This window comes from Sarcophilus harrisii, chromosome 3 (genome assembly GCF_902635505.1).
Source record: "Sarcophilus harrisii chromosome 3, mSarHar1.11, whole genome shotgun sequence".
NCBI lineage: Eukaryota > Metazoa > Chordata > Mammalia > Dasyuromorphia > Dasyuridae > Sarcophilus > Sarcophilus harrisii.
In genome coordinates, this window is record NC_045428.1 from 525,402,505 (window position 1) to 525,427,937 (window position 25,433).

The window sequence follows — 25,433 nt, forward strand, 5'->3', positions numbered from 1 at the left end:
TTTAGTCAATAAACTTTATTGACTCGAAGGTCTCCAAGCTGCCTCTCAGCTTTATTTTGCTCTCTCTCTTAAAAAGCCTACATGGTTTGCCACAGACTGGCACAACAGTGGAAGCTATGACAACTTAGGAAATATCATGCAAGTTCAGGAAAGTTCGAAGTTCAGGAGTTTAGTCACCCTTGGCTTTGAACATTCGGGCTCAAGAATCAGACATGAACATAATGTTCCAGCCTGGGGTTTTCTCCCTGGCTCCTCCACCCCCAGCCTCCTCCTACCCTCACCCTCATCCTTTTCACCGTGGCATAGTCCACACAGCTTAGTTCAGTCTGTCAGCAAACGGATGACTCAGAGTTAGAAAGAAGTGATTATCTGAGTCTTCAGAAACACCGGGCCTACATGAGGTAGGGTTTGGGGTCAGTGAAACGTTTCTGTCTTATCTGTTACTTCATTGGTATGGGGAACTCCCAAAGGAAAATTTCCTTTGCCATTGCATTTGGACAGCTCTTCTGCAACTTAGAGTCTTACAGAGGGACCAGGGGTCCTGAGAAGTTAATGGCTTGATCCAAGCCACTTGGCCAGTATGTGACAGAGGCTGGACTTCAATTCAAAGTTTGGCTGATTTTGAGGCCAGAACTGCTTCCTCTTTGACCACCAGTCTTCATTGCCTTCTTGGAAATCTCTTGAAAAGAAAATTTTAGTCATTGGGTTATCAGCTTCTAAATGAAAAATTTAGTTTGTTGTTGGTGGTGGTAGTAGAGCTGGTGTGTGTGGGTGTATGGGTGACTGTAAAACTGACTCTTGGAGACAAAAGTACTGATGCTGAAGGAAAGGAACTGATTGTCTGCTGGGCAAGAAGTGACACAGTCATGTGGCAGCTATGAACCAGCTTCCCATACTTACAGGGGAAGAGAGGCAACTTTCCCTTATCTTCACCCCCACCTCCCAAAGAGGTTTTCCTCAGACTGTGACATATACAGAAAGAAGCACTTTGGGGCTTCATCAAAGCAGAAGGAAAAGGGCACAGAAAAGCCAGGACTCTTTCACTTTATGTCAGAGATGATTTTGGGAAAATTGTTTGCACACCTACACAAAGCATCAGGTATAATTTGTTTTTCTCAGCTAACAGAAGAATTTTAGAGCTTCAGAACTTAGTTCAGCTCTTCTCATCTTATAGATAAAGAAGCTGATAGTCAGAGAGGTAAGAAGGACTTTCTCAAAGGTACACAGCTAATTAGAGGAGGAGCTTGAATGGAGGTCTTCTGAATGGCTGATATTCTTATGAAATACAGAGGAGGAAACAATCTTGTTATGCATCTTTTTATAAAAGTCTGTCTTCTTAGTATTTCTGTTACCTAATTCCAGAGATTTTAACCTAGTAGAGGCAGAGATAGGGCAGAGTTTTTGTGTCATGAATTTCCTTCTTTTACCTTGTCAGAAGAAGGAATTTTGAGGAGTTAGGCCACTGAATTACAACCTCTGTCCAGCTCATTTTCTATTGGAAGCTTGAGAAAAAGGACTACCCTGAGTTTGAGTTTCCCTTAGGAGGTAAACAAAACAAAACAAAACACAACAACTCATGGTTGCAATGAAAGCCAGTCATACTGGCTTTCAACTCTGGAATGAAACAAAGAATTATTTGGATGGTGTGAATGCAGAAAGATGAAATGGAACCTTGGATTTCAATAAAAATTAATAAGAAAATTAACTCCGTGTAGGGTTACACATTTCAGATGAGAAGCCAGTGCCGGCTTCCTCCCTCCTTGTCCTGGTCTGGGTCTGCTTTGCTTTTCTTTGATTCTATTCGTTGACCCTTTGATCTTTGGGATGTTGGTTCTGCTGTCACTTCATGGAGGCCTTCTGGGTCTGCAAGCTCTGCAGGGGGTTGTTCTTTCTTTTATGTGCATCAGGTTTAACATCACCCAGTCTATCACTTTCCTGCTATTACACTCCAGGGCCGGTTCTGAAGCTGTCACTCACTTCCTGCCAACACCGCTTCCTCTGCAACTTATTGCATCTCTTTTAGAGTGAGACCACCTGAGTCAACATGCCTTAGGTCTAGTTAATGCATTTCCAGTGCTTTGGTTAATTAGCCTTTTATCTTCTTTTAGTTGTCAATTTATTAATGCATATATATATAATATAATGTGTAATATTATATAACATATAATATATATGTATATATTAAGTGCTAACTTTTGTGTGAGGCACTGGGATTAAGGCCTTCCTTTAATAAGCCTAAATTCTCTTAAGGGAAATGTATGTGAATTCAATATGGTTTAGGATGAAGACCTGTGTCACCTCAGAGAGTTCTGTTGGAAGATAGGGAGTACATGCTCACACCATTCATCACGCTTTGTAGTCCCTTACTTCTTCATTCATTACCTTATTAATTTTCATTCTAAATTCTAAGACAATTAAGTAGTACATTCTGATATTTCCTTTGTAGTAATTATCTGTGGAACATAGGGCCTATGATAAAGTCCTAGGAAGTCTGCAACCAAGAGGAATTTATAGAGATTTGGAATGTCTCTGGAGACTGGCAGTCCAATTGTGTGGAGAATAGGAGCACAATTGTGACTGGGTTATCATTATTTCACTTTATTCTGTTCAAAAGGGATACTAGGATAGAATTATATGTGTCTATTACACAACAGATATTTTCAGTCTAGGGATATAGTTCTATTTTAGGGGATAACATAATTTTTTACTGATTAGGAAATAGTCCCATTCCAGATCTGGAGGATAGCAGCTTAGTCTCAGCCATTTTAGCTTCTTTCCTACTAAATGCTTATTACGCTTGGATAGTAGGCAGACATTTAGCAAAGCAAATAGTAAAATTATTATTGGGGAATTTTTACAGATTAAATTTAGGTGACATCAATTTCATTAGTTCCCTTATATGTTACTTATTTTGTATGCTACTTAAATTTTTTTCAAAGAATTTGCAGACATTCTCTCTCTTGTTTTTTTTTTCCCACAACAATTCTGAGATGTATGGGTTAGATAAGACATGGTAAGAATTTTTGAAAGAATTATTATGTGTCTGGTGCTGTCTTAAGATCTGGGGATACAAATAAAAGTGAGAGAGAGAGAAAGAAAGAGAGAGACAGAGACAGAGACAGAGAGACAGAGAGAGGCAGAGATTGAGACTGACAGAAACAGACAGCGACAGAGACAGAGAGACAGACAAAAAGACAGACAGAAACAGAGAGAGAGAGAGAGAGAGAGAGAGAGAGAGAGAGACAGAGACAGAGACAGAGACAGACAGATAGGCAGACAGACAGAGACAGGGAGAGAGAGACAGAGACAGAGAGAGAAAGACAAGAGAGAAAGAGAAACAGAGATAGAGAAACAGAGCCAGAGCCAGAGACAAAGACAGAGAGAGCCAGAGCCAGAAAGAGACAGAGACAGAGATGGGGCAGAGGGAAGGAGGGAGAAGTCTCAAGACTTTCAAGGAGCTTGCATTCTAGTGAAAACACATAAAAGTCAACTGAAAATGTTGAAGAAACATGATTCCTGAAGTTGAAAAACATCAGAAGCACAGACAAAAGGGGAGTGAAAGTTGGTTCCAGAAAAAACTTCCCAATGAGAATATGATGCCAGTATGGAAGTCAGCAATATTCCAGGCTCTGAGGGAATTTCAAGGGTGAGAGTGTAGCACTTCAATCCTAATTTTACAGGAAAGATTTAAAAAGGCACAGAAACATTAAATAAATTGCTTTGATCTGAGGAATGTGTGATTAGATAGTAGCCATTAGAAATGCCTTAAGATTGGGCAGGGGATGACAGAAGGGAAATGCACAAATAAAATTGTGTTGATCTTTCTGTGATAGGATATAAAGGATGAAATGAATGAGGCCCCCTGTGTTTAAAGGCAATTCCATATTATTTCACTCTTGGATACCTGATGGCTAATCTCTTTCTTTAATAGTTTTCTTTTTTTTTTTTTTTGGTTATCACCAATCCCTAGCCATTAGATACATTAGCCTCCTTGTTATCTTTAACTGCAGTGGGGAAATCCTTTTTCTTTGCAAAATGTTTGTAGGTTTATAAATAAACCTAGATTGGGGCAGGTAGATGGCGCAACAGGAAGATCAATGGCCCTGGAGTCAAGAGATTCTGAGTTCCAATCTGGCCTCAGAACTTGACACCTGCTATCTGTGTGACCCTGGCCTAGTTATACCACTTTGATTGCTTTGCAAAAGACAAATGAATAAATCTAGACTAAAAGAAAGCAAATCTACAAAAGCACATGAAGGAAGACAAAGTGATGAATAAAGGTCTAAGGGTGGGAACATCAATCTCCTCACCCCCACTTTACCCTGATGCTCTGATCCTGTGAGAACACATCTCATTGAATCAATCCCAGATAACATCCCTTGCATGTCATGACCAAGAGTGCAATGACTTTGGGGCAGCATTAGCCATGACACATTTACCCAAGGTGCAATCTATCTTGATTTTATCTGTGCTGCTGCCCTCTGACCTGGACATTCTGCCCATTTTTACTAGAGAAAGCTGGTGTACTCTGGGCTTGTGCTACCCTGGACCCTGCCCAGGGCAAAAAGCTCAGCTCTTGCTTTTTGATCTGCCACCTTTGTTATGATCCCATCCTCTACCAACTACACCCAACATCTGAGTCAGACTTGTACTCTTGACCTTTATTTATCAATCCTTACATAACCTTGCTTGAATGACCATCCTGGTAATGGACTCCACGGAGCCTAGTCTAGACAGCACAGGGAAGGATCGAGAGCCTGATGAGCTCCCTGACTGCCTTTGCTTGAATATAAATATATATATATATATATATATATATATATATATATATAAAATTTATAAATGTCATATATCTACTTGGTAGCCTTTTTCTATTATTTTAACTAGATTAAACTGCTAGAAAAGTTATTTCCACATAATAGTAATAATAATAATACATAATAATACCTTTCTAAAAGATTTATAAAGCACTTTCTTTATAGTCTCTATGTGAGGATGAGAAAACAGACACACAAGGGAAGTAACTTGCTGGATAGTAGAATTGGAACTCAGCCTTTCAGTCAGTAAGCATCTATTAAGTACCTTAGAGGTACCAGATAGGGTGTTAAATATAGGGATCCAGAAAGAAAGGCAAAAGACATTCTGTGCACTTAAGAAGCTTACAGTCTAATGGGAAAGACCACCTGCAGTGTACAACAACCCTCTAAACGGGTAAATATTAAGGCACTAAAATTAAAAGGGAAAAGGAAAAACTTCCTAAACAAAGTTGGGATTTGAAAGAAATCAGGAAAGCCAGTGGGTAGAGATGAGGAAAGAGAGAATTCCAGACATGGAGAACAGCTGCTGAAAATGCCTCATTTGAAGTATTTTGTTCAAGAAACAGCAAAGTGCCACAAGTCAAAGAATTCTTGGCAAGTGTGTGGTGGATATAAGTAATAAGAAGATGGGAAAGGTAAGGGAGGCAGGTTATAAATGTCTCTGAACACCAATTTTATATTGAATAGGAGTTTTTTGAGTTAAAAGGAGGACAAGGTCAGATCTGTGCTTGAGGAAGTTCCCTGAGAGCTGAATGGAGGATGATGATTAGGGATTATTTTTAGGGAAAATTTTGAGGCAGGCAGACTCACCACTAGGCTCTTGCAATTGTCAGAGCATGAGATGATGAGGGCTTGCATTAGAATGGGGGCAATGTCAGAGGAGAGAAAGGAATATAGTTGAGAGACATAACAAACACAATTTTGACAAGGTTTGATCACAGATTAGATGCTGGGGTGAGAGGCGTGGAGGGTGACACTTGGGGACTGGACAGTGGTAGTGCCCTCAACAATAACAGGGAACATATGAGTAGGGAAGGGTTTTTGGGGAAAGATGATAATTTTGGTTAGAGATATTTTGATATGTGACAGGACAGTCAGTTTAAGTCCTGTCAATGGGTCCTTGGCTTGGGGTGGGATGGGGGCGCATCTTATCTGAGTCCTCAGTCACTAATATTGTAACTCTAAAAAACATCATTATATTATTAGTCCTGCTATTTCATGTACCATCTTCATCCTTTGCCATTAAATGCAGTTCTACAACTTTTTCTTTTAGCGTATTATTTCCCCCTCAGGTTTAGATGGTCAGATGAAGGACTATTTCATTTACTTTTTATGGCATGACAGTGGCCAGTGAAGGCCCAAATCCTTTGGTCAGTTAGCCTCCTCTGGAAATTGGGAAGAGGTGCCATTGAGGAGTCCACCTCTCTGCTTCTAAGAGGGTGCCAACATTTTCTGGCTATTTTTTAATCCCTTTATTGTAAAGAAAAGGTTGGTTGGCTGCTGAGCCAGAACAGAGTGTGCATACAAAAAAGTATCCATCAGTCTTATTTGCCTTTTGGGTGATTGAGGCAAAAACCAAGACCCACCTCTGCCTAGTGAGAGAGACAGCACCCATTGCCTGCTCCTTGCTGGGCATCTCGGTGGTGCGCTGAATAGAGTGCTGAATGTGGTCAGGGAGGCTTGAGTTCAAATTTGGCCTTAGCTGCTCAGTAGTTGTGTCATCCTGGGCAAGTCACTTAACCTACTTCCTGATTTTTCTCATTGCTAAAATGGGGATAAAATAGTACCTACCTCTCAGGGTGTTGTGAGGGTCAGATGAGATAATATTTATAAAGGGCTTAGCATAGTGCCAGACATATAATAGGTGCTCTCTATAAGTTAACTGCTATTATTATCACACGCCTTCCACCCTCCCCACCCTCCTGCCCTGGCTCTGCATCAATTATCAGGCAGACCCACAACCTGCAAGGAAGACACCATAGTTTTCTCTCTCAATTCTTTCCTGCTTTTTGATGAAGGATTATTTGAGACCTTGTAAGTTCCAACAGGTCAGAGGATTGAGTTTCAGGAGGTTCAGGAGCTATCTGAACTGCCCGTTCAGCACAGACACTATTCCCTGAAAAGTCGTCTTGTTGAGAAGTAGAACAACTCAAAGTCAATTTTAGAACTGAGGTTCCAAGGCTGTGTGTTTTTTTGGTCCTACGTATCCCTTGTACATGCGCCTCACCTCCATTATATTTTTAAGTTTGTGATTATCCTTTCCTCGTCACGGACTATGGATGCATTTGTGGGAGAGCATGCATCTAGTGCTGGGAAAAAATGCCTTAGAAGAATTGCCTTCCTATACCATTTGAATATATGCCTTTGCTAAAGAACAGAATTTACTGTTTTTAAGGAGATTAAGGAGAAGCAAGTCGGTAGAGGCTCATGAGCTAGAATTTAGGAGGATATCCATCTTCAGGGTTACCTTTAGAGGTCTGGTAATAGTTATAGCCACCCTCTGGGGACCTGCCCTGCCAGTGATGGTATGGATCGGTGAATGAGCCCTGAATGGGTATTACCCATACAGTCAGCCAGTTCAAGTTTCTCTATAGGTGGTTATGTTGCCTTTATAGGGCATTAGTGAAGCACCAGCCATAAATCCAGCCTTTTGTGAGGTCTTTCTGAAAAGGAATTATTTCCTGGGAGTATTTTGGGAACAAGCAAAGCCTGCAAGCATACCAAACATACCCCCTCTTCTTGTGAAGTCCTTCTCTTGAGTCAGCTAGAAATTCTGGCTATTATTTTCCTATAGCTTTTAAGATGTAATTCTTTTTTAATATGCAGGATGAGTTCAAAAGTGCCCAATGTCTGCTTTTCTTCCCTGGGGCTTTCTTTGCCTCTTTCACAGTTGATTGAGGAATTCTAAGCATGTGTCTGAGGCTCATTGCAAGCACTTGTGTGTCAGGATATACATTCTGTGAGGGGTGTATAGTCAGATGTAGATAGATACCCGAGAAACTCTATCTGAGATCTTGGAGGACAGAATGGGAAAGATGCAGAAATCAGTACTACAAATACCAACCCAGCAATTTCTCTTGTTAGCTTGGATTTCCCAAGAATGAAGCTCAAACAATATAACCTAACTATTCCCAGAATAACCCAAGATTTAATTAGTGATAAATAATAGGAAAATAACATTTCTTTTCAGAAGTGAAAGGTATGTTTGAGTTGATATTAAGAATGTGATTCAAAACAGGAGAGTCTTCAGGGCTTATTATGTCCTATCTGTGTCTGCTTAGGGAAGAGACGATGATTCATGGAACATTTTTGTTTTTTCTTTTATACTCATTCATTTGTTCAATAAACACTCACAATTCCCTGTGTATATAGCACTTTTTTTTTGCTATCAGCATATGGAATAATTGAATTTTGGATTATCAAGAATCAACCTATTGCATCATATAAACCAGTTTGAAAATACAACTAATGATTAATTTTTTCCTTCCTGCCTTAGGGTAAGAAACATTACCAGATTTGTTATTGTAGAACTTGGGGTTGAGCTCTAGGCTTGTCACTTACTAACTGAGTGATATTGGGCAAATTATTCCTGCTTTCTGGGCCACATTTTGTTGTCTGCAAAACAAGTAAGTTGGATAAGGTGATCTCTAAGATTCTTTTCAAGTATAAACCTCAAATCTTATGAACCTGGGGTATTGATTTTATCAATAAAGTAGAATTTTTCAGTCTTTTCACAAGAGATTTGTGATTGAGATTGAAATAAAATATTCTAATGGACTTTTTATGCTAAAGTGACATGGCACCACAGAATCCTAAAATAACAGAATTAAGATGATCTGAGAAGTCATCCAAGTCAGGGCATCTTAAACTTTTTCTATGCAAGAACTCTTTTCACCTGAAAAATTTTTATATAACTCTGGGTATATAGATATAAAAATAGGTATAAATTAAACATTTACTGATAATAAATCATAATTTCATGACTCCCTTATTTAGTTATAAGACCTCATATAGGATTGCAAGTCAGAGTTTAAGAAGCTGGGATATAGACCACCAGTATTAATCTAAAATCTGAATTTCTAATAAATGGGGATCTAGCCTACACTAAACTTCAGTGATGGAGAGCTCACTAGTAACAATGTATTCTCTGATCTTAGCCAGTTGCTTGCTGTCTTGGGAAGTGGATCATTTCTTGCTTATTAGCTAAAGTCATATGAATTGCTACAAATTTTATCAACATCTAGTGACAGCTGGCAAAGAAATGCTAGGGTGGAGGAGGTCTCTTTCCCAAAGACCCTCCTTTATATACCTCTCCTAGTCCATCATCTCAAAGATTCTATTATTCCTTTCAGAAAGGAAGGTCTGGCTTGTTTTAAGGTCTGGTCTTTTTCAGGTTTATATTGTATTTAAATAAAATTCAGGTAACTGAGTATGCTCCAATAGACATATTTGTTTCTTTCCTTTTTTTTTTTTTTTTTTTCCAAATCTTCAATTCTCAAACCAATCTTACTGCCTAAACCTTCTGTATGAGGAACCAGATAAACACTTGCTAAATTGTGAACTGGCTCCAACAGGCTATATTACATACAAATATAATGGTGGACACTGACATTGTGTTATTGAGTGGTATCATCTAGGTCTATATAAAGTACCATGTGTTTTATAATCATTCATTAATTATTTAGGAGTTTATTTCATAATACTATACTGACCTATTAGGGTAGGTAGAAGTACAGTAGAGGGCAGAAGAAATTTATGGAGGGATAAAATATTTTCCCAGCTTTCTTTAACAAAAAAGTTAGATTAAATTATAATAAAACCTACCTAAAGCAGTTTCTCAAATAAGCCATAGCAGAAGACAGAACACTTGAGTTCTAGTCTTGCCTGGTTTGGCTGTGTAAACTACAGAGCAAATAATTTTATTTTCTGGGCCTCAACTCCATTTGTACAAAGAGGAGAGGATACTAAACCATCACTAAGGGCCATTCCAGAGCCTACATTCCAGGAGTGAATGACTCTGAATCCTTCTCCAGGGCCCTGTAGTCTTTGGAACATCATTACAGCTCAAGGACCGGAGGGATTTTTAAAGGCATCTCCTATGCTTTGTTTGCATGACACAAAGAATGTTGATTCTGTCAAATTCTGTCTGAAAGACAGTCTGTCTGTATAGACAAAGCCTGGGAACAGTGAGGTAAAAAGAAGCACCAGTAGAACATAAGCTTCTTGAGTGTAGTCTTGCTTTTGCTTTACTCTGTTTATCTCTGAGCTTTCCTCTTCAGGATCAGCTGTCCTAATTGGTAGGTGAGTGAATGAAAACTCATCTGGTCCACCATTACATGGTTAACCCCAGAATATCTAGCCATTTGATAGGAAACTAGGGCCTATTGGAGCATTTTGCCCTTGACTTGCCCTCATGCCCCACCTCTTCCCGCTACTACCCTTTATTCATTTCTATCCCAGCTTCTGAAAAATAGCCCATAATGTCTGTGAATTCCAAGACCCAAATTCCCTTTCCTGACCCCAACTCTCCCATATCTGGTGATCTCTCAATAGAAGGTAAGCTTTTCAAGGTCCCAGGGCTCTTTCACTGTTGTCTTTGAATCCCCAATACCTAGCACAATGTCTGGCACATAGTGCTGGCTCTTCATAGATGCTTTTTCTTTTATTTACTGTTTTATATTCACAGACCAAATGCATTGCCTATTCATAAATCTTGACACCTTAATTATGCCTTAATTATAATAGGTGCTAGATGCATTTTGATTGAATTAGACAGGTCAGACCTTTAAAAGAGAAGCAGAATTGTAGAATTATAGAGTTGGCAGAGCCCTGGAGATCACAGAGAACTCCCTCCTAAGTCTTCGTGGAGTGGAGCTTCCGAAGCATAGTTTACAACAGTCCCTTCCCTCCCTCCATTCTTTCCCCATAATATCAGGCTTCGTTTTTTCTGCACCTCAATAACCTGTTCCCTATCATTGAAACCTCAGGTGGCTCCAGCTGTTCCTGTCATTCACATCATCAACCTTTCCCTTCTGGGAATTCATTTTTCCTGAAGCAGCATTTTAGCACCAGATTAGCCAATAGTCCATTAGCGCTTTTATCACCTAGCAATATTTGCCATCCAAAGGGCTGATTAGCACAGTTGCCATCTATTAAGGTGAGATTCATTGGTGGCTTTCAGTCAATTGTCATACTGTAACCTGGGTCTTAATTACACAAAATGGTTTTGGATGGTTAAGTAGATGTGCTGCTAGGGCTTTTCAAATTCTTGTTCCCTGAGCTATCTCTGTCTACCCTGGGTACATTTCGTTTAAGCCTTTTTCCAAAATTCTAATTTGCCAACTACTCTTACTTTTTGACCCTTAGATATTTAACAAATATTTTCTAAATTGAATTCAGTAACTGACTATAAGTAGATATATTATATACAAAACATAGTGTAATGTTTCTTAATGAAATGAACCTTTACCAATGGTATTGTAATATCTTACTGGGCTGTGTCATCCAGGTCAATGTGGTTGTTTTTAAGTGTGTGTGGGTCTTTGTGACCCTATTCGGGGTTTCTTGTCAGAGATACTGGAGTGGTTTGCCATTTCTTTCTCCAGGTCATTTTACACATGAGGAAACTGAGTCAAACAGGGTTAAGTAACTTGCCTAGGGTCACACAGCTAACAAATGTCTGAGGTCAGATTTGAACTCAGTAAAATGAGTGAGTCTTTCTGGTTTAGCACTCTATTCATTGTACATTGTAGCTGTCCCTAGTGAATGTGATAATATGACCAAATATGACCAAAATGCCATGTTTTATATTTTTCCTGTGAAGTTATTTTCTCATAATTTTCAAAACAGAAAACATAAAGATCTTTCACTTTTCAAGAAGCTAGAATTACTATCAACCTACTCACCAATTACATGCAACTTGGTCATTTTATTCATCCCATGAGAAAGAGAATTGCATCTAAATTATCTCAGACCCAAATGTTCAAGGGCATATTCTTTAAAATATCTGAGGAAAAATATTTCATATTTATTTCTGGCAACTTCTTCCCCTGAAATCATTTCAATTCAATTCAAGAAACATATGTGGATTTTTTTTTGAGGACATAGTAATATTATATTTTTCCTTCAATTATATTTAAAAACAATTTTAAACTTTCATTTTTTAAAAAAAAGTTGAGTTCCAAATTGTTTCATTCCCTTTCCTCCTCCCCAAGCAATTTTATATAGGTTTTAGATGTGTAATTATGCAAAATATATTTCCATGTTGTTTTGTTATGAAAGGAGACATATACCAGAATCCCCCTTCCCCCCCAAAAAAAAAACAAACCCACAAAAAACAAAGTGAAAATATTGTGCATAAATTTGCATTCAGACTTCATCAGTTTTTTTTCTTCTGGAGGTGGATAGAATTTTTCATCATGAGTTCTCTGGAACTGTCTTGGATCGTTGTAATGTTGAGAAGAGCTAAGTCATTCACAGTTATCATCATACAATATTGTTGGTTGTTAGTTACTCTGTACAATGTTCTCCTGATTTTTCCCTGTTTTACTTTGCATAAGTTTGTATTAGTTTTTCCAGGTTTTAGGCCTTTATCAGAGACTGTATAAAAAAAATTCTCTTCTCTCAGTTTTCTGCTTTCTTTTTTTTTCTGCTTTGTTTCTAACCTTAATTGCATAGGTTTTTGTTTGTATAAAAACTTTAAAATTTAATTCAATCAAAATGATCCATTTTATATCCTGTAATGCTATATGTTCTTTGGTCATAAATTATTCCCTTCAGAAATTTGACAGATAAACTATTTCTTGCTCTCCTAATTTGCTTAAGATATCACTCTTTATTTATTTAAGTCATGTACCTATTTTGATGTTATCTTGCTATAAGATATAAGATGTTGGTCTATATCCAATTTCTGCCATATTGTTTTCCAATTTTCATCAGTTGTTTTTCAAGGCCACATAGCTAGTTAAGAGTTAAGTGTCTAAGGTCAGATTTGAATTTAGATCCTCCTGACTTCAAGATTGGTGCTCTCTCCATCGCTACATCTAACTGCCCCTTCCCAACAGTTTTTGTCAAAGAGTGTCCCCAAAGCTCAAGAAACATTTATTAAGGGTCTACTACATTCAAGACAGCTAAGTGCCTATGAAACAAATGTGGAAAATGATATAGTTCCTATCTTTACCTAGCTTATAGTTCAGTGGGGGATATGCCATGAGTATAATACAAAGTAGAACATGACAAGAGAAGAGGAAAGTCCTGGATAAATTGCTAAATAAATAGCTGAGGGACAAATTACTTTTAACTTGATTTACCAAAGCTCACATATCACAAAAATCAAATTAAATACCAGCTTTTTAGGGAGCAGAGTATTCTTGGAAAAATTGCTATCATCCTGAAAGCACTAAAGGTTTTTTGTTGTTTTGTTTTTTGTGAAGAAGGTTCAAGTTGGACTTGGGTAGGGGATTCAATTACATGCTAACAAAAACTCTGTCTTACATTCTGTATTACTGACCCATTAGCAGGCTAGGGAAGCTTTCCCTCATGAATTGAAGTTGCTGAGGGCAAAATCAGGATGAAGGGTAACATGGAGGTATGAAAACAATTGGTGGAGGCAACATGACCCTGGAGAAAAAGTCCTGGTTCTAAAATGAGGGTTATTGGACCCAAACTTTAACTTTGTTCCTTAGTTACTATTTGGCCGGAAACAAATCTTGTGATCTCCTTAGGACTAAATTACCTGATTTTAATTAAAAGATGCTAGACCAGATGATCTATGAAATCCATTCTAGTATCTACATATATTTTTCTAGGGAGCTCTAATAAAAACCTAGAAAGTGTCCTTTGAGTTTTAGCAAAAGTAACATCTCTTAGTTAGATCATGTGTCCTGATTTGGGGTTTAAAAAGCAGCATCACCAATTTAAAGGCAAGTGAAAGGGTGCGAGCATCAGAGACATTAAAGGACATTATTAACAATTCTTCAGGTTGCTCAGAAGTCTTAGATGTGCCGTTCTAAAAGTGGTAGGATGCAGGTATTGAATCAGGTTTGATGGAGGTTTTCCATCTTAGTTAAAATTCCTGAGGAAATTTAAGGCAGAAGAGATAGCAAGAAAATAAAGAAAATAATAACATTTCAAATGATGTCATCCATTGAGTTGGTTTGGGACAAGATAAGGTACAATAGAAATGAGGAGCTAAGAATTTGAATAGATGATGAATGGTTTCAAGAATCTGAATGTATGTGGTATTATACAAATAAAGTTCAAAACTTTACTTTTTATGCAGAAAAATTCTAACCAGCCCCCACCATGGGGTCCCATCTACTAGCCCAATATCTTGAATCCCACTTTTCCCAACAGTAACAGTAGCCACAGCCTGTTAAGCTCCCTAGTTAAGCTGCCTAACTACTAAACTACTAGTTTGGGACTAGTTACCTAGATCTCAGAGTTGCAACTGTCCTGTTTACTGGCCTTTTGGCACTGTCATTGCTGGGATTATTTTCTGTGTTGTTTGTAGGGCCTGGGTATTTCATCTGAGTAGCTTTCATGTGTGTACAGTGAGTGCCTGCAATTTTCCCTTCTTGAATCCCCTCCTCACCTTCCCACTCCTTATGCCACAAAAGCTTTTCAAACAAGGGACTGCTGATCCTGCCTGTGTGCCCCATTTTATCCCTTTTTGCTGTCACAGTTGTCTGTGGGAAAACAGGTTTCTCAACTCTGCAAAACTACAAGTTAACATGGTACCTCCCAAACTCACCGTACCAACTATGCCTACCAGAATTTGCCCATTATGGAAGCTTTTATAGTTTAGGAAAAGGAAGCAAGATGGTGCAGTGGATAGAACATAGATCCTGGAGAGATGGCTTCAAATCCTGCCTCAGACACTGAACTTGACTAAGCCACTTAATCTTTCTTTGTCTGTTTCCTCATCTGCAAAATGGGGATAATATTAGCACTTGTCTCACAGGGTTGTTATGAGGATCAAATGAGATAACATAGATATAGCACTTTGCAAACTTTAAGGTACTTTATGAATGCTAGCTATTATTAGAAAACCATTTAAGGTCTCATAAAGCCCTTGTGATTTTCTGCTTATTTTGGGCAAACCAAAGGTGATGCTTTTGTGACTCTTTGGGGATTTACTGAACACTTCTTGTCCCAAATAGCCCCGGAAAGGGTGGGGTGGGGAGAACCTGGCAAAATTTCCAAATTTGTCCCTAAAGCTTACTAGAGGGAGCTGCCAAGAGAAACTAAAAAATAGCTGTCATGTGTGTTCATGAAGTCAGTGTTCTTATATTTAAAAATGGGGAGGGGCAGTCTAGTTCAGGGCACTTGGCCACAGGCTGGAGACAAGGGGGCAGGGAGCTCTAATCCTGGATTTATTACCAGCTTGGTGGGTGACCTGGGGCACATGACTTAACCTCAATTAAACATTTTAGGAGCCTGAACACTTGATAAACCTTAGAGCAGGTCAGTGAAATCCATCTGTTACTTAAAGTAAGCTGGGATCTCATTCCAGCAAGGGGAGGAGAAGGTGACTTGCTGCCCTATGTGGCAGGATGGGACAGGTTGGATACAAGAAAATAATCATTATAGAAGGTCACATGGAGAAGAGCTCATCCGAATCTCCCCTTCCCCCAAATAGGGAAATCTTGTGGCAAAAACAAACAAACAAAAAACCATACTTCCTCCTGGAGGTGAAGCCATGCTAATTAGGAAGGGTCAGCAGTCTCTATGATCTATTCCTGATCCTTACATATTACCTTAAGCTTTCACGTTCATAATCCATGGCTTAAGGGGACAGGGGGAGGAAGCAGGGGAAGTGGGCAGAAAGAGGTAGTGATAAGTTACTTATGAAACTAAGTCATTCTGATCCTGAAAGATGGGCCAGTCAGAGTTATCAAGGGCATCCTAAACTGCACATTGGCAGTGGTACTTGCAGGCAAGCAGCTGGAGCTGGGACTTTAACCTTAGTATTTCATACTTGCTGAATTTGCTTCTACATGATGAGCAAAAGGGTGATTTTGTATGCAGATAAAAAGGGCTTTCCTTGAGATTGAAGCCTAACTGTAAGGGTGTGACAACATGCGTAATAATTTATCTCTTCCTCCCCAATAATTGTATACTACACTTTTAAATTTAATCTGCATCCTTAGCATTTTCTCTAACTTTTACATTTTTAAGTCTAGATGAACCACAAAATAGTAAATCAAACCCTAATTTGTAGTTCCTGCCAATTTCCAGGTCCAAATACTTACACTAATAATTTAACCCTCAGCTTCCTAAGCCAGTGCAAGCTGGCCCCAGCACACCCTCACCTAGCTCTCCCCTGACGACTCAATCTTTTTTCAGAGCATCAGAGATCCTGAGCTGGGAAGGACTAGGAAGGCCATTAAGGTTGCAGGTTAAAAAGCAGTTCCAGAGCAGTGAAATTGTTGTTCTAAGTTCTCAGAAGTGGTCAATGGCCAGTTCAAGTCTGATGGCAGCCAAGTCCAACAAATTTCCTTTTTCTTTCTTAACACATTGTTATTGTAAAGACTGTCTCTGCCTGCTTCACGCCATATTCTTCTCAATCTAGAACTGTAAGAGGCCTCAGAAGCCATTTAGTTCAATTCCTTTTTCTTACACATGCGGAAAGTGAGATGCACCTGTACCAGGTGACTTGCTTCAGAGGTGGGGCTTCCAGGTCCTTGGACACCATCACCAGCCCTTTTTCTCCTGGAAGGCACTTTACTTTGGTTGAACTGTGAGCCATCATCCCCAGCACTTTTTCCTCCTCTTCCATGCCCTGCAAGTAGAAGGCACTTTACTTTGGGGGAACTGCGAGTCCTCCTGGCTAACAGCCACAGGAACAGCCCTGAAGCTGAGAAGAGGAATAAACTCTCATCACTGCAGGAAATGGCCAACGGGTGGGGGAAGAGGGAGCAGGACAGGAGTTAAGTAATAGAGCAATTGGAGAAAGGCCTGGATGGGGAGGAGCCCAGTGGGCTCTGGTTGTGGACCAGGAGGCCCAGTTGGTGCAGTGCCTGGAGCTGTTTTCTCTTGGAGATCAGCTTAAGTTTACTGAATGTCAGCTCCACTTTCAGACTGGCAATGGAGCCTGAGAAGAGAGGCAGAGATGGGGTGGGAAGAATATCCACTTGGATTCCTGGCTCTGGCACCTCCTAACCGGGTGACCCTGGCCAATGCACTTAACATGTCTGGGTCTCAGCTTCTCATCTGTGAAATGGGCAGGACAGCGTTTGCATTATCTGTTACATAAAGCTGTCATTTTCAGGTTCTTGTCCCTGATCTGGGTGGTGGTGGAGGGAGGAAGGAGAAACTCGTGGGTGTGTTTGGGGAAAGGAATGGATTGGGAGCCACAAAGCAGGAAGGCAGGAGGGAGAAGCCTGGTCTACACAAATATCCCGGAAGGTAAATCGAAATCTGGGGTGAGGTTACAACCAGAAGTTCACAAAAACCCACATCCAGAGGGTTAATCTGAAAGAGGTAAATGAGAGTTCAGGAGCAAAAAAGGCCCAGGGGCAGGCCGTGCGGAGCAAGGTCAGGAAAACAAGGGCTGGGGCAGGGGCTAGGAGAGAGTGCCAGTTTATCCAACTTGGGTGGGGGGAGGTGGCAGTCTATGAACTTTAAAAATTAATATTTTGATAATTTTATTTTAATATAATTGGTTTTATTTGCAATCCTGTGCATTTCATTCTATGCATAGATTTCAGGGCCGTGACATTAGAAAAATTAAAAGGGTTAAAACCCCCTGATCTAAAGCAGGGGATCATCCTGGAACATTTTCCTTCCATGAGGAAGGTGGAAGAAGAGCATCACATCCCTTCTTCATTCGTCACATCCCTTCTTCGTTTGGCTGCAGGCCTGGACAGCTATGAAAGAAGCATTTGGAAGCTGTAAATGGGAACTCTATTGGAGGAAGAACTTGTAAAAATTTCAGCAAAGGAAGTTTTGCAAGGAAATGGAGGATGAGAAGTATGAGGCAGCTGGGGAATGAGGAAGGTATAGAGTGGTCTTTCTTGTGGGACAGTATCTTCATTTTCCCCTGGTCCCAGAAGGACAGTGGGAGGGACAACAGAAAGCAGAGGGAGGCCACTACAGTCTCTGGGGGCCAGAAGAAGGATCACATAGACTTTCAAAGGACAATTCATCATCCAAATAAAATTCAAAGGCAAGATCAAGTGGGATTATTCTGTGGGAACCCTTACTGTAATGTCACTAAAGATGACTCCAAGAGACATTTTAATAAGGATTCAGATGTTAGGGATCAAAGAGTATGACATAAGCTTCAGAAGAGGCAAATTTATGATTTATTTTGGAAGTCAAATCTGGAAAGGAAGAAATGATAACTACCAGCTGTGGAGTAATGCCATTACAGAGACCATGGATAAGGGCTACTTACAAATTACTTAGCAATGGAAAAGTTGCCAAAGATGGCATCATTTCAGGGATAAAAAGACACTGCAATACTCTCATTTAACTAAGTAGAAGGCCTGGCACGTCATTACCATCTTTTGCCAATTTACATACACAGTTTGTACTGTATTCATTTAAGCTTGTTAGTCTGCTGCTTTCTCTTCCCAAGCCTTTGTTATAAATTCTTCTTGGATTTAGAATGCTTAATAGACTCAGGCTGTTTAACTAAAAAACTCTGGCAAATTCTTTCTTTGTATCCATGCCTTCTTTTCACTAGCACCACTACTAGTTTAGGCCTTCATCACCTCACACCTTGACTACTGCAGTGGTCTCTAGACAGTGTTTCTGTGGCTTTAATCTCTTCCCCTCCAATCCGTCATACCCATGGCTTCCCGATTAATATTCCCTGCTGCCCCAGAACTCTTGAAAGCTCTCCCCAGAGCCTAGCCAATAAATTCCCAAACCTCTGGCCTGGCATCCAACAGCCTCCCATACAACCTAGCTTAAATGTACCTTCCTGGCCAAACAACCTGTTCTAAGAAGATTGAGGAAGATTGTTTGATCCTGAAAGGAAATCTGATTATCTATATCTATAATCTATCTATAATTTAAAAGAATCAGAGTTAGAATTGTGTGAAGACCGTGTATTTTAAAATCAGCCGGAGTCAGGAATTCAGGTTAGGAGAAAATCGTCAGTCTTTATTCTCAGTGAAGAAAGATCGGAGGTGGAAGAGAATGGGCAATAGCAATGTGTGTAGCTGAGTCAAGAAGCTAACTAGACCAGAAGCCACACGACCAGCAGCTGAGAGTATGGAACCCAGGCCAATCTCTCCTAGCTTCTCTTCCTGTCTCTCTCTCTGCCTCCACCCACCAAAATTGCCATTTCCTCTACAACACATCAGGACTTCCACTGAGAGTGGGCAGGGACCATTCTTTATCCAATCATGTATATTTAATAGAGTATAGTCCAATTACTATTTAGCCTCACGTACTTGGGACCTCAGTGCATCAACTCAAACCTCAGCCCATTACAGAATTGAACCTACAGGAATGGAAGCAGTGACCCACTGGTAGTGTAGTTGGAGCAGCAGCTAACATTTATATGGTACTAAGTGCTTTACAAATATCTTTTGTGATCCTCCCCACAGCCTGGTGAGTTAAGTACATTTTCCACTTTAAGTTGAGGAAATAGATAAACAATTTAAGTGACTTGCTTGAGATCACACAGCCAGCAAATTTCTGAGGCCATGTTTGAACTCAGGTTTTCCTACTGCGGGTCCAACAATCTAGCCATTGCACCATACAGCTCTTGAGTAAGAGGCTTCCACAGAGTGGGGCAACCTAAGACAACAGACAATGTTTAATTAGGGACTGGAACTCCCTAGTCTTTGATGACTGAGTAAACTGAATAGACTACAGAGGATCTCAGAAGAGATGAGCTGCCCTGAATGGCTGAAGGGAGTGATAAGGAACTGAGGATATGCCCCGTCCAGTTGGAGGCTATCCTCTGGTCCCTTCCTTCCACCTTGAAGCAGGAGTGGGGGTCCTCTGGGCACTCGGATCAGCAAAAGCTCATTTCTGGGCTTCCTTCCTACTAGAAGTCCTGGTAAGGGGACATTCTATAATGTACAAAAGTGAGCTGGATTTCCAGATGTCTGCCAGGCAAAATAGAGAGCCAGTTTCCCATTTCCTGTGGAGATCAGGCAGTCTTCACCATAATGTCTCATTGCTGATGACAACAAGTATGGCCTGATGGGCCACATGTATAATAGCAATATGGCTATTATTATATACACACATTCACACAGAGATTTTTATAATAACGGACTTATATAAAACGACTTCTTAAACTCTTTCTACTCTAGATACCCTTTTGACCAAGAAATTTTCACGTGGCGCCTGGCATATAGGTTTAACAGTAACCTCCCACCTTCAGTTATGAGACCCCAAATGAGGTTATGAATCATAGTTTAAGAAGCTAGGATATAGACCAATAGCATCTTGCCCTTATGTTATCTTCAGCATCATCTCCAAAGTATGCACTTGGGCTGAGGGATGAGATATGAGATAGCAGAGTAAAGATGGACTTCCATGACTTTCTGAGGTAGAAAGGGCTCACATGATGTAACTTGGGTACCAGAGCCAGTATTTACTAAAGGGGAAGTTACAAACTGCTTTACCCTGTTTGGGAGATCTGGCAAGATCAGACTTTTGTATGTCACCAACTGCCAGTTTGAACTATATGTCCTGTAGGTTTCTGAAACTCAGTGTGTATAAAACAGAACTTATCGCTACCCCCCAAACTCTCTTCTTTTCCCAACTTAACTATTTCTATCAAGGTCAACAGCATTATCTCAATCACCCAGGCTCATAGTCTTGGTATCGCACTGAGTGTCTCACTCTCATTCACTCCAAGTATACAATCTATTAATAAATCTTGTGGTTCCTACCTTCATGACATCTCTTTCATGTCTCTTTTTCTCACATATCCACAGTTCTAATCAAACTATCATCAGCTGTCACTTGAGCTATTACAAAAGCCTTCTGCTTCAAGTTTCTTCCCACTGCAATGCATTCTCCACTTTGCTGCCAAGATGATTTTTCTAAAGTTTAAAAACGACTGACCATTTCACTCTCCTGCTCACTGAGCTCCAGGGTTTCCAATTATTTCTGGGATCAAATACTTCTAGGAGCTGTTGAGCATTTAAAAGATCGCCTTAACCAGTCCCTTTCTTACCTTCCCAGTCCTTTTAACGTTTACTCTCCACACACTCTGACAGCCTATTATTGAAGCTTATTACTGTCCCACATCCACAATACTCCTCTATTTTCTTCATGCCTTTGTTCTGATTGTGCTCAGATATAGTCTTCCACGATGCCTTTTTTCTTTTAGAATCCTGGTTTTTTAAAGACTCAGCTCAGGTCTTACTTTCTACAGGATAGGTTTCCTGGTCTCCACAACTTCTACAATCTACCCTTCTAAGATTACTTTTTACATAATCTCCCTGTATCTTGCACATTCTTATTTCTTTACATATTATTGCTCTCATTTAAATGTTAAGTTCCTTGTTGACAGGGATTTCTTTCTTTGTTTTTCCAAAACTTGGCATAATGCCAGGTGTATGATAAATAATAAATGCTTGTTGATTGATTTAGCCAGTCACTGGAATCCATGGACTTTAATGGGAATTGTTGAGCACCATTAAGCTTTTGGTTTACTTAGTAGTAGCAAATTAACTTTATTTCAACTTTAACTTCATAATGGGGCTATGTACTTTGGTTAAGGAGGGCTTCCTTAACTAATCTCCCTTGGGTTTCAGAGTACCTCTCATCAGGTCAGAAGGGTGTCACCTAGGATTAGTTATACTGCTGGTTATGATGCCATTTGCTTTAACCTGAAGTTTCCTTTTAGTGTAGTTGAATAGAATAGATCAGTGGGAGCTTCTGAGAGAGTTTCAAATCAGTGCTGACTTACAAAGTACCTCAAGCCTTGTGAGGACTCATATGTCCATGGGAACCTCAAGTGATACATTTCTATCCTTCGTAGTACTTAGTAAAATGTTTTATGCACATGAGGCATTCAAATATTTATTAATTGAATTGAATTGAATAAATATAAACTTCTACCCTGAGCAGAAAGTAGCTTCTCAATAAATACTGATTGATTTCCTGAGACTGTGACTGAAAAAGATAAAGAAGGGTTTTAATATATTCTTTCCTAAACAATTGAAGGTATATTCATTTACTTCATGCCTACTATCAATATGGACTAAGTAACAATTAAGTTCACTGCAGTGTTTCATCTGTGGAAAATGGGCACAAGGATTAGATAGAAATATATAATAGAACATAACATAGCCTAACCTGAAGAGAAGGAAATCATATTTATTCTAGCTGAACAGTGAAATCAAGTGGAAAAAGAATAATATGTAGGAAAGGAAAGAGGCAACAGGGCAACCTAGTGAAACTTTGTTTAGGACCTTTAAAGAAGGAAGAGTAAGCTCCAAGTGGCCAAACTTTGCTGAAATGGCTCAAATATGACATAATGCATTCTTATCCTTCATTGAAGGATCCTGTATTGGAAGCTGGTCAAGAGCACACTCCAAAGGCAGTTTGTTCAGCAGTTAAATCCCACATTGAGGCAACCTTCTGTTTCTTAGCTAGATTTCTATCTCTGGTCTCCTGGATTCCATGTTCTGCAATTCTGAAACAAAACTTACCTGTTGAACATACTTTTGTGCCTTAGAATAGAAGTGTGTGTAAGAGAGACAGAGAGAGAGATAAGGAAAGAGGGAGAGAGACAAAGAGAGAGAGAGAAAGAGAATGAGACAGAGACAGAGAGGGAGGAAGGGAGGGAGGGATGGAAGGGAGGGATGAGAGAGATGGGGGAGAGGGAGGAATGAGAGAGAGAGAAAGAGAGGGAGGGAGGAAAGGAGAGAGAGAGACAGAGAGAAAGAGAGAGAGAGAAAGAGAGAGAAAGAAAAGAGAGAGAGAGAAAGAGAGACAAAGACAGAGACAGAGATGAAAGACAGAGACAGTGACACACACACACACAGAAAGAGAGACAGAAAGAGAAGGAGAGACAGAGAGAGGGAGACATATACAGAGAGAGAAAAAGGCAGAGAGAGAAAGAGAGAGAGAGATAGATAGAGAGAGAGAGAGAGAGAGAGAGAGAGAGAGAGAGAGAAGAGAGACAGAGAGAGGGAGACATACATACACAGAGAGAAAAAGACAGAGAGAGAGAGAGAAAAAATGAGTGTGATGGACACTTTGGCAGTCTTAGAAAGACTTCAGATAATATTTTTAAGTGAAATAAAATATACAGGACTACATGGAAAGGAATTATATTGAGATATAGTTATGAAATTAAAAAAAAAGTTTATGTTGAAACCCAGGCTAAGAACCGCTGCAGGAATATTCATAATCTCATCATTGTGGGTTGTGCCTCTATTAATGTGGATCAGAACCACTCTGCACCTCAGTAGACAGCTAATGAATTTCTGTGGCCAAACACTTTTATGACTTGGTAACTGTTGAATTGGTAAATGATAGTGAGAGGGACTTACATGAATTGTAGTAGTAAAAACAAATGAAAAGAGAATTTTAAAAAATCCTTAAAAGAAGGAACCGAAGGAGAGGAGGCTGAACAAGAATGAATACTATCATTAACAAGCCACTCTGTGCCTTAAAGGGAACATTAATGACGATATGGATGAAAATGACGGGGGCTGATGCTGGTTGCCAAAGGGAGGAGGCCTGAGGAGGAAATGGGGAAAAAGTCATGGAGACTAATCGAGAAGGATTAACAGGTAGGTTTCTCTCAATCAAGAGTTTAGCAAAAAGGAAAGCACTAAGAGAAACTGGAAACTCTCTAAATGATGTCAAGAAGCCAGGTGTGCTAGGGAATGAGGAGAAATAAGCTAAGCAGGGTTCTAGTCCTGACTTGGTCACTTATTATACCCTTGAGTTAATTTCATTACCTTAGGCCTCAATGTACATAAGGAGGCTGGATTAGGTGATCACGAATGTCCCAGAGACCTGTGAGATCCAATGGAGGGAAATGAATTAATTTAGATATACTTAAATTGAAAAAAATATATAAAAAATATAAAATAATAGTGGTTAAAATGAAACTTAGGGCTCCAAATTTTATAAGGAATAGTTATAAACCGTTTATTCACCTTTTAAAAAATTGCTCAAGTGGAGGTATGGTAAAGCTGATTAGGGTTTGAATCAACATTTGTCCAATGCAGAAAATTATTGGTGAGGAAAAATATGACAAAAAATTTGAAAAAGAGAAGTACCTTACAGTAAGGTAATCTCTATTCACAGACCTGGCTACTTTATTTCTCTGCTTAAAACCACTCAAAGTCTGCCTGTTGCTTAAATTTCAAAGTCCTTCCTCTGGTTTTCAAAGCCTCCACAATCTATCACCATTTTATTGTTCCAGAATTGTCTTATCCCATTCATGGTATTCACATTTTCCCCTTCACCAGCCAAATTATGTCTTCTATCACTTCCTCTAGTGTTCTGTACTTTCTCATTTCTTTCCCTTTGTTCATGTGGTTGCCCAATCCCTTAGGAGTTCATGTAGTACAATAGGGAAAAAACCAGAAATAAGAAATCAGAAGATAGCCGAATTTAAATTCCAACTCTGACACTTATTAGCTGTGTAGTCTGTTAACAATCACTTAACCTGTCAGCCTTAATTCCCTCATCTATAAAATGGGGCTAATCATACCTATACTGTCTACTCTCACAGGGTTATTCTAAGAATTAAAGAAGATAACATACAGGATGTATATGGCAAATATTTGTCCTTCATCTACTATGTTCTGGGCACTATGCTAAGGGCTAAGTGTAATGGGGGCATATAGATGAATAAGAGACATGGTCCATGCCTTTATGAAGTTCACAGTCAAATAGGACAGACAATATCAATTAATCAGCAAGTGTTCATTAATCACATGTTGTGTTCCAGGAACTGTGCTTGATGTTTAGAGGTACAAAGAGAAAAATGAAATAATACCTTGCTATTAAAGAGTTTACATATTTTGGGGGAAGCAAACAATATGCTTATTTCCTTTGGTTCTTATTCTGCACTGTGACCATGGCAGGGGAGTGGGGACTATATCCATTAAAAGAAGAGATAGCTTCTGATTCAGTCTTTCTTTGATTCTCCAGGTGACATCATATAACTTTGAAACTTTCAGTGAAAGGGTGAGGGGTTGGACCCCCTGGCCACATGGCAGCTACTCCCATGGATGTCACAGACTCAACCATGGGAGCATGCACCTGGAGTCCCCGGCTGCCTCTTCAATTTTTGTGGGGGATCAATTATTAAGCATATATTTACAATAGGCCACACACAATGCTGAGAAGATTGAACCTATCTTCAGATGAACATATCCAACCTTGGAGAGGATCATAGGAGATCAGAGATCCAGAGGTCCATCAAGTCAGTCAAGTAAATGGGGGGAATTTTTTTTTGGGGAAAAAAATGTTCACCAGCAGAAGATTAGCCCGGGAGCTGTTTGGACAGTGCAGAACCAAGGTGAATTGTGGAACGTCCAGTCAGTAGGCTCATAGAGTGCTTTATGTTCTGAAAAGATTTAAATATCTGTCCCATGAGATTTTGTAATAGTTGTTGCAAGTTAAATTCTTGGATCCCCTTTTAAGTCATCTTATTAATAAACATTATGA

General features: G+C 39.6%; 1 long non-coding RNA gene across 1 annotated transcript; it reads left to right on the top strand.

Moving 5' to 3' along the window:
- The first annotated feature begins 314 nt into the window (after positions 1-314).
- Positions 315-25,433, top strand: LOC111719838. Its single transcript, XR_002769798.2, has 3 exons — positions 315-401; positions 23,422-23,539; positions 24,915-25,433. It is a non-coding gene; the product is annotated as an uncharacterized LOC111719838 (long non-coding RNA).